This window comes from Leptonychotes weddellii, chromosome 6 (assembly GCF_054177405.1).
Source record: "Leptonychotes weddellii isolate Sample4059 chromosome 6, ASM5417740v2, whole genome shotgun sequence".
In the NCBI taxonomy this organism is placed as follows: domain Eukaryota; kingdom Metazoa; phylum Chordata; class Mammalia; order Carnivora; family Phocidae; genus Leptonychotes; species Leptonychotes weddellii.
Window position 1 is genome coordinate 8,111,211 of NC_138374.1, and position 15,571 is coordinate 8,126,781.

Genomic DNA, 15,571 nt, shown 5'->3' on the forward strand with positions numbered 1-15,571 from the left:
GTCCATATATACAATGGAATATTACTCAGCCATCAGAAAGGATGAATACCCAACTTTTACATCAACATGGATGGGACTGGAGGAGATTATGCTAAGTGAAATAAGTCAAGCAGAGAAAGTCAATTATCATATGGTTTCACTTATTTGTGGAACATAAGGAATAGCATGGAGGACATTAGGAGAAGGAAGGGAAAAATGGCGGGGGGGAACTAGAGGGAGAGATGAACCATGAGAGACTATGGACCTGAGAAACAGACAGGGTTTAGAGGGGAGGGGGGAGGGGGGATTGGTTAGCCTGGTGATGGGTATTAAGGAGGGCACGTACTGCATGGAGCACTGGGTGTTATACGAAAACAATGGATCGTGGATCACCACATCAAAAACCAATGATGTATTGTATGGTGACTAACATAACATAATAAAATTTAAAAAAAAATAAATAAATCTTTAAAAAAAAAAAAAATCTCCAGGTGATTTATTTGAACATTGACGTTTGGGAGGCACCAAGCATCCAAATGGAGATGCCTCTAGCCCTAGAAATAATTGGCACAGGCCAGGAAGAAACCAGACAGCAATGCCCATGTAAAGGGTCCCTTTTCTGCTCAACCCCAGACAATTGGTGCCTTGACAAAATTCATGCTAGCACTTCCTATCCTCTGGGTTCTCCAAAAGAGCTTGAAATCTGGACTTTTATATGAAATTGCTCATTTGTAAAATGTGGTATTAAAAGAAAATTAAACATTGCATAGGCAAAACTCTATTGTCTGAATCAAAACCTCTCCCTGCGTTGAAACTGGCCCAATGGGCTGCCTGTTTGTGATTTCAGGTCTGAACAGTCTCTAAGGTTTCTTGCAAATCTTGAAAAAAAATGTTATACGGTGATGGTGCCATATTGAACTTGACCTTGCCCGAGAGAGCTAGCAGCTGATTCTCACAAATCCAACCACGAAGAGACACATTGATTTCATTGTCTGATTTTCTTAGAGGTCAGTTTCTCCCAAGCCTGGCAGAGGGCTCTGAGATTTTGGAAAAATGGACCAAGAACTACTTTCATGAGTGTTTACTGTCGGAGAAAACTTGACTTGAATTGATTTGTTTTGAGATGGTATTTCTCCAACTTACTTAGCCATATATTAATCAACTCAAGCCCTAGGATGGTCCCCAAAGTCCCCAAGAGGGAAGTTTACAAAAAGACACATGTGTTGCTTAAATCAGAGCCAAGTCAGACTCAGCAGACATTAGCTCACACATCCCTTAGTGGTGTGACCACCAAGCTCCTGTGACCGTGTGCTTGCACTGGTGTGTGCCACCTAATCTCCAGGACAAGCTTCCTTATCCTGTTCTACAGTTGAAGAAAGGAGGCTCTGGGAGGTAAGGGAACTTGCCCACTGCCACCCAATTGGTTAAGGCTAGAGCCAGAATATAAGCCAAGATTCTTGGGCTCCAAATTCTGTGATGCTGCATTTCTACTATAAAAGTTTCAGTGGTCAAAGAAATTTGAGAAACACTGGGTCAAGCCAAGTGTTAAAAAAGATCCTTTACGGAGCGCCTGGGTGGCTCAGCCGTTAAGCGTCTGCCTTCGGCTCAGATCATGATCCTGGAGTCCCGGGATCGAGTCCCGCATCGGGCTCCCTGCTCGGCAGGAAGCCTGCTTCTTCCTCTCCCTCTCCGCCTGCTTGTGTTCCCTCTCTCGCTGTCTCTCTGTCAAATAAATAAATAAAGTCTTTAAAAAAAAAAAAAAAAAGATCCTTTACCACAGGTCTTGTCCGAGACTTTAATGGACCAACAGACTGTGAATCTTCAAGACAAAAATATGGTATTTCCCCAACTTATTTAGTCATGTAAATTATATCTAAAAATTTGCATTTGACTGGGTTGATGTACTGTGTTGTGAAACACACATGGGAGATGTGCTACTCTATTATTTTCTGAAAATGCAGATTACAGGGATAACTTTGCCCATGATGCCCAAAGTCCTGTGCTGTTAAAAAGATGAACTCATTGAATTCCCAAATGTGTGAATCTGAAGGAGGCTCATGTCACTATAACTTGATCTCAGAGACCTGCAGGTACACCAAGGGCCAAGGGTGCACACTGGGCAAATGATGTCTCCATACAGAAGTAACTGTCCAAGTTACTAAGCATCCAATGAATATGTGAGCACCTTATATTAGTTTGATATGAGCTTGATATTTAGTTTCTGGTGATGTATAAACTTTAACCCGAACCATATGCAAGACCATCCAGCCATCTATGATATATACAAAGCAAGAACGAAAATAAAATTATCAGGGGAAGTGGTCATTTCTGTGGCTGATGCTGAAATTGTAAAACAAAACCAAAACCAAAATAAGAGAAAATCCAGACAAAAATCCCACCCATGAACAGAAAATTTAGAAGATACCTTTTTGCTTAAAACATTTATGCTCCAGATGTACTAAAATTAGACACAAAAATGACTTCTGAAATGTGAAATTACAAATAAGAAAGGCCTCTTGGATGAGATTGAATTGGAGCTAGGGCTTTGTGAAGGTGGAGGTGAGAATCATCATTGGTTGTGAGGACAGTATCATCTCCCCGCATGAGTCAGAATGGTTGTTTCTCTGATGCCGTGCAGAGCAAATATTTCCTAGGGTTGAAAAGTATAGAAATCTTTCTAATTCTGACCTTAGGTTTCCAACACTGATTGCTCATTTTCACCAACCTAACATCTAGTTTATACCATAGCACCAAGGTCTGACTACGAAAGGAGAGTGACTCCTCAACATAATCAAGCATACTATGACTCCTGATTCAATGTTACCTTTGTGAATGACCTATTGTGGTTGAAATGCACAAATGATCCTGACCCCTCACCCTGGTAAGGAAGCCCGATGAGGGCAGGATTGTCATCTGCTGTGCTCACTTCTATGTCTCCACGTAGAGTTGTGCCTGGCGCAGGGAAAGAGCTCAAGAACTGTTATATAAATGGATGTATTCACTGAATCCTATCATTCTTGTCTTTGCTCTATAAAATTAAGATAAGCCGGGCAGTGGGTATTTTCATTTCATCTGACCTGCTTTTGTAATCCTACTTGTTTGGCAGCCCGAGATAACGTGTATGTGGGCTGAATTAAAAAAAGGAGAAAGGGAAACCATCTCAAACCACTGAGGCCCCAAGGAAATAGTACTGACGGTTTCACAAAGGGTCTAGGTGAGAGGGACCGGGTTTTGTTCATGGAACTCTCCAAAGCAGCACCACAAAGGCACTTTTAAGGCTCAAAACATAATTTTAAGCCAAAGACTAGGAAGAGCAATTACGCCAGCGGGTGGGTAACAGGGAATCTGGGAAATCCTTGACGAGGGCAGAGACTGAGGGCTCTAAAGTGAACTCCTGAGTGTAGGTTCAAGCACTGGGTAGGTCAGCAAATTAAGAGGGGCTAAGAAGGACCGGGAGGCTTCTTGGAGCCAATGTTGAGAACGGACAGTAAGCAGGTGTTTGGAGGACCCCGAGGGGACATGAGCTTCCTCACATTCATTTCCAGGTCCCCATCGCCTACCTCCAGAGCCATGGCTCTGGCAACGTCAGGAGAAAGTCAAAAGAGTGAGTCCTTGAGCCAGTGACCCCAGCATCCTCACGGTGCTCACAGTTGTGGATATGCAAGCCCGGGTGCCTAGCATGGCCTCATTGCCCCGGGACTGCACATCGTCCAGGAGGATGCTCCCCACACCCTCCCCAAAGCGGCCATTCCCCAGGGCTCCAATGCCCTCCCTGCAGTCCAGCTGCCGGCACATGACGTGGGCCACACTGGTGGCCCAGAGGTCATCCCACATGGTCCCCCACCTGCCGTTGTGGTATACCTTCAGCCAACTTGATGACGGGCAAGTCTGGGGAAGACTCGGGGTTGCTACCAGAACAGAATTGGCTCTTGTGGCAAGTAATTCCTAATAGGACTTTTCTGCAGTTTTTACCATAGCCAACCCTGAAGTCCAGTACTCTACCATCTCTCCCTTCCTCTTTCCAAGCCCCATAGGGAAAAGTTAAATTAGTGCTTACAAAAGTAGCAACTGGTTTTTCCAGGCTAGCTCTGATTTCAGATACTTCATTCCTTCATTCCTTATCTTTGCATTTGAAATAGGATAATTGCAAAGGTAAAGATAGATACTGATTTTAGAACTGGGTCATTAAATTGCTAAGCAACGGCATGGAAATGGGTCAAATTCAACCTTTCATTATTTTCTTTAGGCCAAACTCATACACTGGCCCAGATTCGCAGTTGGATAAATTTTAGAAGCGGGAGACTAGACCAGGAGCCAGCCCTGCTTGCAACCTCTCCCTCTGTGTCCGGCCCAAATAACCCGCAGGCACTGACATTCCTGGCTGTAGCCTCAGGGAATCCACTAGAAAGAGTCAATAGCTAGCAAGCCCTGAAAGAAGCAGTAAAAGGGCTACCGACTGCAGGATCTGTTTCTGTTGGTTCTGGGACAGCTTCCGTAGCTGAAAGAGATAACCCAAGGCCCTCACGTTAGCGCAGGTGCACGTTTGCAACACACTCGCGGGCACACCAGCTGAGTGGTGTGTGAACCCACATCTGTGCCAGTGTGCGGGTTCAGGATGGCCTGGCAGAGGCAACTGTATTTCTAAGACCAACCTTCCCCCAGCTGGTGAGACCCCGGCTTATGGACACTAATCGGAAACATCTATCTGAGCTTTTCCAGGGAGGAGCCATCGATAGCCACTCAGACCTGAAGCTACAAAATAGGGCAGATGAGCATCTGATGCCGTTTTGATCCAGAGTCTCATTGAGAGACACCATGACTTGTTTGTAGCACCAAAGGCTCACTCTATGCATTAAAAAAACTACCCAACGGGGCACCTGGGTGGCTCAGTCGGTTGGGCGTTTGCCTTCAGCTCAGGTCCTGATCCCAGGGTCCTGGGATCGAGTCCCGCATTGGGCCCCCTGCTCAGCGGGGAGTCTGCTTCTCCCTCTTCCCCTCCCCCCTGCTTGTGTGCACTCTCTCTCTCTCACTCTCACTCTCTCTCTCAAATAAAAAACAAAAAACAAACAAAAAAACTACCCAACAACAGGGTGGGATAGAGCTATCCTCCCCGCGTCTGCATCTTTACCCATCTGGGGACCTTGTCTCCTGGCACCCTCTGAGGAGGGGGTGGCTCTGGGCCGTGGGGTGGGGGGTCACAGATGTTTGTTGCATACACCAGTTACTAGCAAAAGGTAACCAAGCAGGGTTTTTAAATGTTCATTCAGCTTTTTTGAACGGTTGCATAAAACTGTCCCTAATGGGAAGAAAATCCCCACTTGGGCAATCAGCGAATCAGGAGAGCATTCATATGCAGCTCTCTCTGAGAAATACCTTCATGAGAAATTTGTGGGATTGACACACATCGGAAAATCATTCCTGGAAATTAGAAACCGTCCGGAGCAGGGGCGCAACTTCCTGTTCTCCGGGCACGTTTTTGCTCTTCGTTTCTCTGCTCTTCTTAGGAGCAGGGGAAGAGGCTGTGATGCCGGGCACACCTGAGGCCGGCGTGACCAGTGTCCTGGGTTAGCTGAATCTGAGCGGGTTCCCGGGACAGGGGACTTCCAGCGCTACAACTGGGAAAATTCCAGGCCAACGGGACCGGCTGTTTTCAGGACCTGGAAGCCCAAGCCTTTCAGGGTTGGCCCGCCCGGCAGGTCCGGCTCTGCTGCTTGCGGAGGGAACCCGGGCTCGGGGAGAGTTCAGGTACCTGAGCACATGGCCCCGGCATCCTCATGGTGTCCGCAGTTATGGACCGACAGGCCGAGGTGTGGCATTGCCCCAGGCTGCTCTCGTTGCCCGTGCAGCCCGCTCGTCCAGGAAGATGGGGCCCGAGCCGCCACCAAACAGACTGCCCCTCGGGGCCGCCAGGGCCGGCCCGCAGCTCAGCTGCCAGCACAGCACCTGCACGGCGGGCAGGCCCCAGAGGTGGTCACACACCGCCCCCCAGGTGCCGTCGTAGAGGATCTCCACGCGGCCCTCGCACCTGCTCCTCCCGGCCGCCAGCCGCACCACGGGCAGATGTGCAGGAGCCAAGGGCAGAGAGGCTTGAGAAGGTTCCCGCCACTCTCCAGCATTTCCAGCTAGAGAAGTCTACCCCAGCCTGCAGCCCGCTGTCCACGGTCCGGGCAGCCTGTGTCCACCGGCAAGCGATAGCTGCAGAGGAGACCATAGGACTGCTTCTGGTTTCTGAAATTTAGCACAAACTCTACAGCGTTTTACCCTCACGGGGGCCGTTTCTTTATGGGAGTCCGGGCCTCGTGGTGACTTGGCAGAAGACACACTTGAAAACAACTTTCTGCTTTCTTCCTGCCTGGGGTGTCATTTTGTCTTTCTCCAAAAATTCAAAGCCATTCAGCAGAATGCTTGAAGTTCAGACTTTACATTTCTTACGCAGGCCTCTCGAAGAATGTTATGGAGTTCTCAGAACAAAATTAATTTCACCTTACTTGAATTTAAAAAGGACGAAGTATTTATTGGAGGATGAGGGAGAAGGTTGGGGCTGGGAAAGAGAGCAGAGGAAGAGGGGGTGTCGCTCCTTTAAGAAGGTAAGGTGCCGACTGAGTGAAATTCGCCCTTGAACCAAAAGCAGATGAGGTTGGTTCTCAGATTCTGAGCCCCAGGGATTGGGCTGGCTCATGGGGTCCCCTTAGAGAAGGGCCTCCAGGAGCACTGTGTGGGCCAGGGCCTTCCTACGGGCCTTTCAGTGATGCCACTGAGGATGGGTGGGTGGCTGGCTCTCCCTGAAAAGGTCCCCGTGCGGGGACCACCCACCATCTCACCAGCTTGCCTCTGATGAGCACAGCTTTTATTCCCTACAGCACCAGGGCCAGGAAAATTACGTTGGCTACATTTCTGTCGGCCACAAATGCCAGCCTAGGAAAAGAAGTTATAAAATGTAAGAATGGAAAAGATACCTATTGGATGGAAAACAGGTGGCTGTTCCCCAGGAGCTGAAGAAACTGCACATGTGAAAAAGAAAACAGTCACCATAAGGACATTCCAAATCAACAATGCAATTGCATAATCTTCTCAATACCATCTGCCTCACATGCATGAGTTTCCCTTTAAACAACCCCATCTAATCTCTAATCAAATAGTTAGCATTTAAAATGTGATGGTAGCTCACACATGTGTACATACTATTCTGGTGAAGAGTAAGACAATAAAAGACATAAAGTGGCTGTTGGGTTTGTGAAGGTTTGGCCCCATCGGCCCAGAGAGCTTCTCAGAACCACTGAGTTCAGCCGCAGCATCCAGGGGCCCAGGTGGGGTTGCAGGTAGAGTCTGGAAATGTCTGCCACCAGGCCTGCCTGCCCCCAGAGCCTCCCGTCTTCTCTGGCCTGCCACCACCTCTGTGGCACGAGCCACCACTTCGGGTCAGGAGCCGGGGTCTCAGTCCTGCTGACTCGCAGATCTCCTATACGGGGAGGATGACTTCAAACCTGCTAACACCCAGAACGGCTTTTCCCCTGGGGGCAGAGTAGAGCCCCTTGGGAATGGGAGACAGCTCCGGGCCTCCACCTTCTGGGAAAGGTCCGGAGCTAAGAGCATTGTCAGGGAAAGTGGAGGGTGCTAAGGGAGACCCAGTGTGGGGGCCCCAGCACTAGATGGCTCGTCACCAATCAGCAGATAAAATGGAGGTGAACTCACAGATCCCTGGATGCCCAGCAGCTGCAGAATCTGCTGAGATAAAGGAAAATACGAGGGTGGTTTAATAACAGAAACAGAGTGGGGCACCTGCGGGTGCAGCCTGATAAGCATCTAACTTTGGTTTCGGCTCAGGTCCTGATCTCAGGGTCGTAAGATCGAGCCCCGCATCAGGCTCCATGCTGAGGGTGGAGTCTGCTTGAGATTCTTTCTCCCTCTGCGCCCTCCCAAATTAATTAAGTAATTAAATCTTTAAAAAAAATAATAGAAATGAGGGTAGTTGAGTGGTTCAAAGATCATTGTCTCAATTTAAACTCGACTCAGCAAGCCCGTATAAACAGTTGTTCTTACACCTCTAGGACTGTCCCACCTGCATTTTTACAGCCTGGCCCAAACCTCTGAGACAGTGATTTTGAAAGAATTTGCCTTAGGAACTAAAATACCACCACCAACAAAATAGTTAACGTGTTGTTCATTTACACTGTGTCATATGCTTGACTAAGGGTTCATGTGGGATGTCTTGTTTCATCCTCCCGACAACTTTGTAAGTATTTTTACTTACTTACTTACTTACTTACAGTAAGTAATTACTGATTATTTTCTAGACCTTTAGAGTCACTCAAGTTGAATGGGGTCCTCCCATATCTTAAGCAGCAGGCAACTTTTCCAGAGTGAAAACGGAAATCTGTCCTGGACATGGGGAAGCTTTAAAGTGCAGAGACGCTGCTTACAGGGTTTGTTGGATTTTTCCTGAGAGGCTAACATGCACATACCACTTCGGGTGTGTGTGTGTGTGTGTGTGTGTGTGTGTGTGTAAAATATTCTCTGTGTGCCCTTGCACACATTGGTCAACTGACCACAGCGTAGCTCCCATCAGTGTTGTTCCCAGGCTCAGGTACCACCACATATGTGTGGATGCTCCTGGGAGCATACAGGGTGGTCATTCCAGGCTGCCCCTCATGTTCAAAGGGCAGGGTTGCAGAAGGGAACAGAAACCGGGTATGCTCAGAACACAGCCAAGGACAGCTCATGGTGGGAGTGGAGGGGGGAGATTTGGGGTGAGCGGGCCACCCTCAGCCCTCCAGACCAGTCCCCAGAAGCTGTTCGTGCATCTCATAGCTTCTTGCCGCTCACCTTCCAACCACAGATTTTCCAGGCGAGCCCAGGCATCCTGAGCCCTGCCCCCAACAGCTGCCCCCGTGTGCCCACCTGAGGCTGCGGAGGCGTATTTGCAGCGGGGACACTTCCTCCCACAGCAGTCACGCTGCAGCGTTTCTGAGCTAAAACTCGAGTCAGGGAAGGCAGCTGAGGGGAGAGGAACGGCTTACCTGCTGATGTGGGTACCTCTGTCGGCTTCGGGAAAGATGCTAAGGACAGAGTGAAACACAAAAGAACAGGATACAACATCTTAAGTGTCAAACATATTTAACTCTCAGTTAACTGTTGGTGGGCCCTCCGCCTTGTGGGTTATGTACAGTTTCTGATTCTAGATCGATTCCCTTCCCCGGTCCTCGCTTGGTGGGGGTGCACCTCTCATCGCCCAGCTAGCTGGTGCGTGCCCCGGGAGGACGCAACTGATGCACATTCCAGAAAATCAGAGCATGGTGGTTGATAGATTTTTTTTTAAGCAGATAGATTTTAAAGAAAGTATTCTTTGGGCATCCCTGCTGTTCAGTATAACCTACTTTGGTGCTTCCTTTGAGGATTTGGGGTCATTCCTTTTTTTCTAACTCCCCTGCATATTGTATTTACTCTTAAAGATTCTGCCACAAACAGGCTGCTGACCTAATTCAAAATGTGACAATTATTGAGCCGGTCACAGAATCAGGGAAAGACCAAGTTACATGTTCCCAGCTTCTTCATTCTTTGTAATTGTGTCAGGTAGAAAGTAGTACATACAGAGATGAATCCTTGCAGTGCTTGGAAGGAGCTGGCTGCCTCTAAATAGTGTGCCCCACACGGCGGGCACTGCTCCACCCCCTCCACACAGAAAGAGCACTGAGTCCCAGCATGGCTTTAGGAGGTAAATGCTATTCTCCTCCTCATCATCCTTATCTACAGGAGGAGGCACGAGGCGGTTCAGAGATTTATTCAAGCTCCCACAGTTCCTAACTGATGAAGCCAGGATAACAGATCCAGGGCATTTGGCCCCCAAACCGCTGCCCTACTGCCCAGAGTGACTTTGCCAAGATAAGTTACAGTTACTCAAAAGAGAATAATCGAAATTACCTGAAGTTGGGTAACTCATAGCAGCTGATGGTGTTGAGTAAGGCAGAGAGGCTAGGAGAGACATAAATCAAAAGGTGAACATATGTCATGTCCCTTCATTCTTCTCAAACCCGAGAGGTTGATCTGCTTATTTGAAACAGAAAGGTCCATGTCTTGTTCTAGGGAGAAATTGCACCCAGTCTGGGCATGTGAGAATGGCCCTGAGTTGCCGTGATTACAACCACTAGGTGTCCTGGGTCACTGGGTTCATTTTTGTCCAGCTGCTGGACATTGGCAGTGTCTCCCCCCGACCCCAAACTGGCCACCGTGATGGTTGCCTTATGTAGAGTGCTTATCTTTCCAGTTGGTTTGGTTTTGTAATTCTTCCTGGGTGTGTGGATCTTGCCTCCCAGAGCAAGTGTCAGTTTGCAAAGTGCAGAACTATGTTTGTGTCAAGGACACACACCGGCAGCGTCAGCGCCTGGAGGGAGCCCAAGGGCCAGGGTGAAGGTGAACTCGGTCCCCATCGCCTCCCACCCACCTCGCGTGGCTCTGTCCAGGGTTCTGGTTCCACACCTCCCTGCTCCTTCGGCCCCCAGCCACGTCCTCAGATGTCCTATTCAGCAGATGGCTTCCACTCCTGCTTTGCTTCAACACTGACTCTGCCCCTTGACTTCTCTCTTATCCTCTCAGAAGCTCCTAGTACCCCCACCCCTGCTTGCTCTTCCAACCTCTGGTCATTGTTTGGCCAGGCCTAGCTGATAAACAACTTTGCCTCTTCCCAGCCAAACCCAGGAGGATGCAGAGAGAAATGGGGGCTTTTGAATTCATTTGCAGAAACTCAACTGGGATAAAACTGAGGAATAACAGCCCTGGGCTGGGGCCTGGGTTCCCAGCTCTGTGACTTTAAGAGCCATCTCTGTGTCACCTGGGCAACAAGGGGGATGAACCAAAGAGATGTTTCCCAGAGGCATGGCTCATCGCTGGTAGGACGCGAGATAATTTGAGATGGTGCATCTTCTATTTTAAGAGTTACATATTTATAAAGCATTACAATTTAAAATTTTAAATTGAGTTCCATTCTGATTAAGGACATTTTCAGATATGCATGGGCATGAGTTGTTCAGATTAGACAGTTCATTGTTTAATTTTTTAACGTTTTAACATTGCTTTATTGCCACTGTGTCTGGTGGTATGTATTGTCTATTTTTGGTCAGTGATCCTGGCTGTCCGTGTACGGTGGGGATATAGAACTTCCTTGTAAAATGATTTCATGAAAATGAAAGAAGAAGAGTCCACGTAAAAGAAAGTATTGGGGAAAGCGGAGTGTGGGTGGTAGGTGGGAGGAAACCCTGCAGGAGCATCCGAGTGTCTGAAGCTGGGGAAACGGTGACATTAGGGTCCCCCCTGCTCTGAGTACAGCTGGGAACGCCATTTCGCCCACCCGCTTGGGTCGGAATGAGACCCACCTGAGCAGATGGCGCCGGCATCTTCGTGGTGGCCGCAGTTGTGGGAGAACCAGCCACCATGCAGGCATTTCCACAGCCTGGCCTCTGTCCCCACACACTCCACGTCGTCCAGGGCAATGGGGCCCAGGCCTCGGCGGAAACGTGCCCTGCCGGGGGCCGACACCGCCCTGCCACACGACAGCTGCCCGCACACCACCTGGGCGTCACGCAGGTCCCAGCTGTCATCACACACTGTCCCCCAGGTGCCGTTGTAGCGCAGCTCCACGCGGCCCTCACACCGGTGGCCGCCGCCGGCCAGCCTGAGGGCCACATCTGGGGAAGGCAGACACGCCCGGGTCACGCTCTGGGCGCTGCCCCTTTGCCCCTGCCTTCGAGGAAGGGCCTGGGCCTCTCCTGGGAGTTGACCAGCTTTCGAGGGCTCTCCTCCCACGTGCGGAGAGAGCCACTGAGGGAGGGCTAGAGTGGGCCGTAAAGGGTACTTTGGGTTCCATCTCTTACATCTGTGTGATTTTCTGAGGGGCCTTTTTAAAAGCTTTTCCCCAGACAGGATTGTCTACTTGGCAGAGGCAAAAGGAGGCCCCGGAAAGCCCAGCGTGGGGTGGGCAGCACCAGGCATGCTGACTGGTTGTGGCCGCTCTTGGTGGGCAACATCTTGAAGCAAGTGCAAAGAGACTACACGCGCGTGTTGAATGAAACAGGCTCAGAGGCAGCACCAGGCGAGACCCTTCCTTGGCGCCGTGTGATGAGCTTTGATACCGGAAGATGTGCGTGTTGCTCCGTGGCCCACAAGTGGGTGTTCCACCATTTCCCCCAATCAGATCTCGGGAGTAAATGAGGGAGGGGGGGGACCCCTGCCCATCCCTGGTGCCCGGTCAGAGTCGGCCACCCACCCTCACTTTCATCACCAGGCAGGGCCAGGACCAAAACAACCAAAGGACCTACCGGTATTGTTCTCGTCTTGCACAACAGACTCATAGGATGCATAAAAGCCCATGTTGGTGAGGATAGCATCACTGTGGAAGACCACCATCAAGCGATTTGAGGAGGAGGTGAATATTGGGATTGTACCAGAACAGAACCTTCCCAGAGAAAAAGATTCAGTCTGCGGGCCGTCGAAGACTTCAATGAAGTCGTACGGACAGCCGTAGAAGTTTTCCAACCTGTGAAGTAACGTTATCACTCAGACTCCGTCTGCTGGGACTTTTCCTTCACCAAGCACTGCACAGATGGGTTCAGGAAGGGAGGGTTCTGGAAGAGCCACCTGAAACCCACGTCTTTTCACACAGATTGGAGGGAAATATGACCCTGCTGACAGGCAGTATGTAACTTCCTGTTTATAAAAACCTTCCAGGGGCGCCTGGGTGGCTCAGATGGTTAAGTGTCTGCCTTCGGCCCAGGTCATGATCCCAGGGTCCTGGGATCGAGCCCCACATCGGGCTCCTGGCTCAGCAGGGAGCCTGCTTCTCCCTCTCCCTCTGCCTCTCTCCCTGCTCATGCTCTCTCTCTGTGTCTCAAATGAATAAATAAAAAACAAATAAAAAAAAAAATAAAAACCTTCCAATTTGTAAAGTTTCCATGTAATTGCATTTCCTGGACATGCATTATAAGCACAGAGAACAGAATTTAAGTGGTATGGACAGGTATTTGGTGAAAAGTAAAAATTTCTCCCACCCCTGACTAGTCCCTCTGGCTTCATTCTACTTCTTGGAAGCAGCTACTATGAACAGTTTCCTTTCGTTTCCTTCCAGGCATCTGGCACAGATGTCAGCTGCTGCCCTGTTGTCCAAGGCTTTCCTGTAGACCATTCCATGGCCATACCCCTGGGTGTGTGATGGATCCCCTACTGATGGGCAATTAGACTGTTTCCAATCTAGTGCTCCTACAAGAAGGCTGCCATGATTATCCTCAGTGCATGAGACTTTGTCAGTAGACTCATCTTCTGGAACTAGAATTGCTGCATTAAAAGACTTGTGCCTTTAAAATTTTGATCAGTGTTACCCAACGGGCCTCCAAGGCCTTCCTCACTTTGGAGAGTTAACTATGGAAGGTGGCTTTTATTTATTTGTTTGTTTGTTTGTTTATTGGTGGGGGTAGGGGCGGTGGGCAGGATAACTGTGTTTATAAAACTGAGCAAAGTGGGAGATAGTTACTCACTTCACCACTTCAAATGTGAGCTTGACACGAGCCCTGGCGTCCACGTGTATGTCCCAGGCGCACACCACATTTACAGGGTATTTTTTAGGATACCAAGGGCTGGAGAAGGAGCCCGAATTATTTGTGAGCAAACCGCCACAGGGGAAGTTTTCATCTGCAAGAAAGGGCGAAGAAACCCCATCAGAAGGAGGCGCTGACCCGTGCTGGTGTTTTCTGAGGGGTCAGAGGGCTTGGGGAGCAGGAATGAGGGGAGTTCTCTCCAGGGCTGCTTTGCCTGATAACAAAAAAGTTGGCTTTGGGGACCCGAGTTTTTGACGCTGTTCTCTGTCAGATAAGAGCATTACACCTGTCCTGTCGAGCTTACAGGGCTTCGTGAGGAGAAATGACCGTGCCATACGGTTGACAGGGCTTTCTGGACCCAGATGCATAGACAGGACTGAGCACGTGTTTTCATGGAAAGACACAAGGACAAGGCAAGCCTAAGCGTCCTTTCTCAGGACACGTCACCGGCCGGTTGTGTGGGCAGATCCCTCGTATTACATACAAATCCCAGCTGAAGTCAGCACCAACGTCCCGTAAAGCATCCGTTTTATGGCTGAAATATTGGATTTGGTGTGGAATTTAAGTTAAAGTCTCCTCTGTGCTGCAGCTTCTTATGTATAAGTGGAAGAGAGCATCATCTAGCTGCTGGAAGCGCTAACACTGCAGATAAGGCGGATCTAAAACCACACGAAGGGTTTAAGTAAAGCTGACACACCCGTAGTGGGGCTGTCACCCGCGGAGTCTGTGAAAATACGCAGAGGAAAAAATGATACTGTGAGCAAGGAATTTTATCCACATACTCTTCTAAAACACTCAAAACTATTGACACTCAAAGCTGTGACTTCTCTGGACAGAGATGACTGGCCCTTTAAGAGTTGGGACGCCCGCCCACTCTAAAGATTGGCAGCCTACGTCAGGGCCCACTGGGTGCGGGGGCACAGTCTGCTTTTCAGCCTCATGATAGTGTGCGGCTAGGAGTGCTTTGATAGAGCTTGTTGAGGGCTGACCTGCGGTTCCCATTTCCTTGCTTTCCACGGCATCCGGGGCATGACCATCCCTGCAAGCAGCTAGCCCTCTATCACGGCAGGTGCCAACTCACGGCATCCCTGGGGCCCAGACACGACATCGCTGGCGAACCTGAATGCTACCCGCCCTCTCCCCGCCCTCCGCAGACCCCCAGCCCCACCAGTATGTCAGCACTAGTGGGCTGTGTCGCTCTGGTTCCTTAGCAACAGAAGGTTTATGCTGTCAACTGGGCCCCGGTTACAGGATTAACGAGTAGCCAGGACCACAGATAATCACTCGGAGGCCTGGCCGCCGCTGAGACGCACCGAAGAGCAACAGTACCTGTTGGTCCTACTTTCGGACTGCCATCGACACCTACTCAAAGACCAAAAGAAAGAATGAGTAAGACAGTCATGTGATTCACAAAAGAAAATCAGGTCTTTTTTTTTTTTTAAGGAGCAAACATATTTTTTGTGGGCAGTTGGAAGCGTAGTGGCAAAACCTATCAGTGCTGGTTAAAGATTGGCAGCCTACGTCAGGGCCCACTGGGTGCGGGGGCACAATCTGCTTTTCAGCTTCATGATATTTCATCTAATTGCTGGAAATAGTAAAATTGAAAGCAAATAAAAAATATGGTATTTATTTACTTTTGCTCAGTTATGGGCCTGGAGGAGCTTCAGTAACTGAGCCAAGCTCAGTCCTTTCACACAGTATCTTGGAGGTGATGCCGAGCAGAGTATGGGCCAGTGTGTGATCTTGGATATGCTTTTGTTGCGTTATCAATAAGATGAGGACGTCACAGTTTCTTTTTATTAGAGACTGTGAAGGTCAAATGAGAGTGTGAATGCACTGGTTTCCGCATGGAGCCTGGCACATGCTAAGCCCTCTTGGGACACGAGCTACTACTCCTACTCGGGGGAGAGCGGACCGTCACCAACACCGCGGCATGTCTATCCAGGAATGGGGTGTCTGATCATACAAACCCTCCATCTAATTATCACAACTTTTAAGCGGGTGGGGGGGGG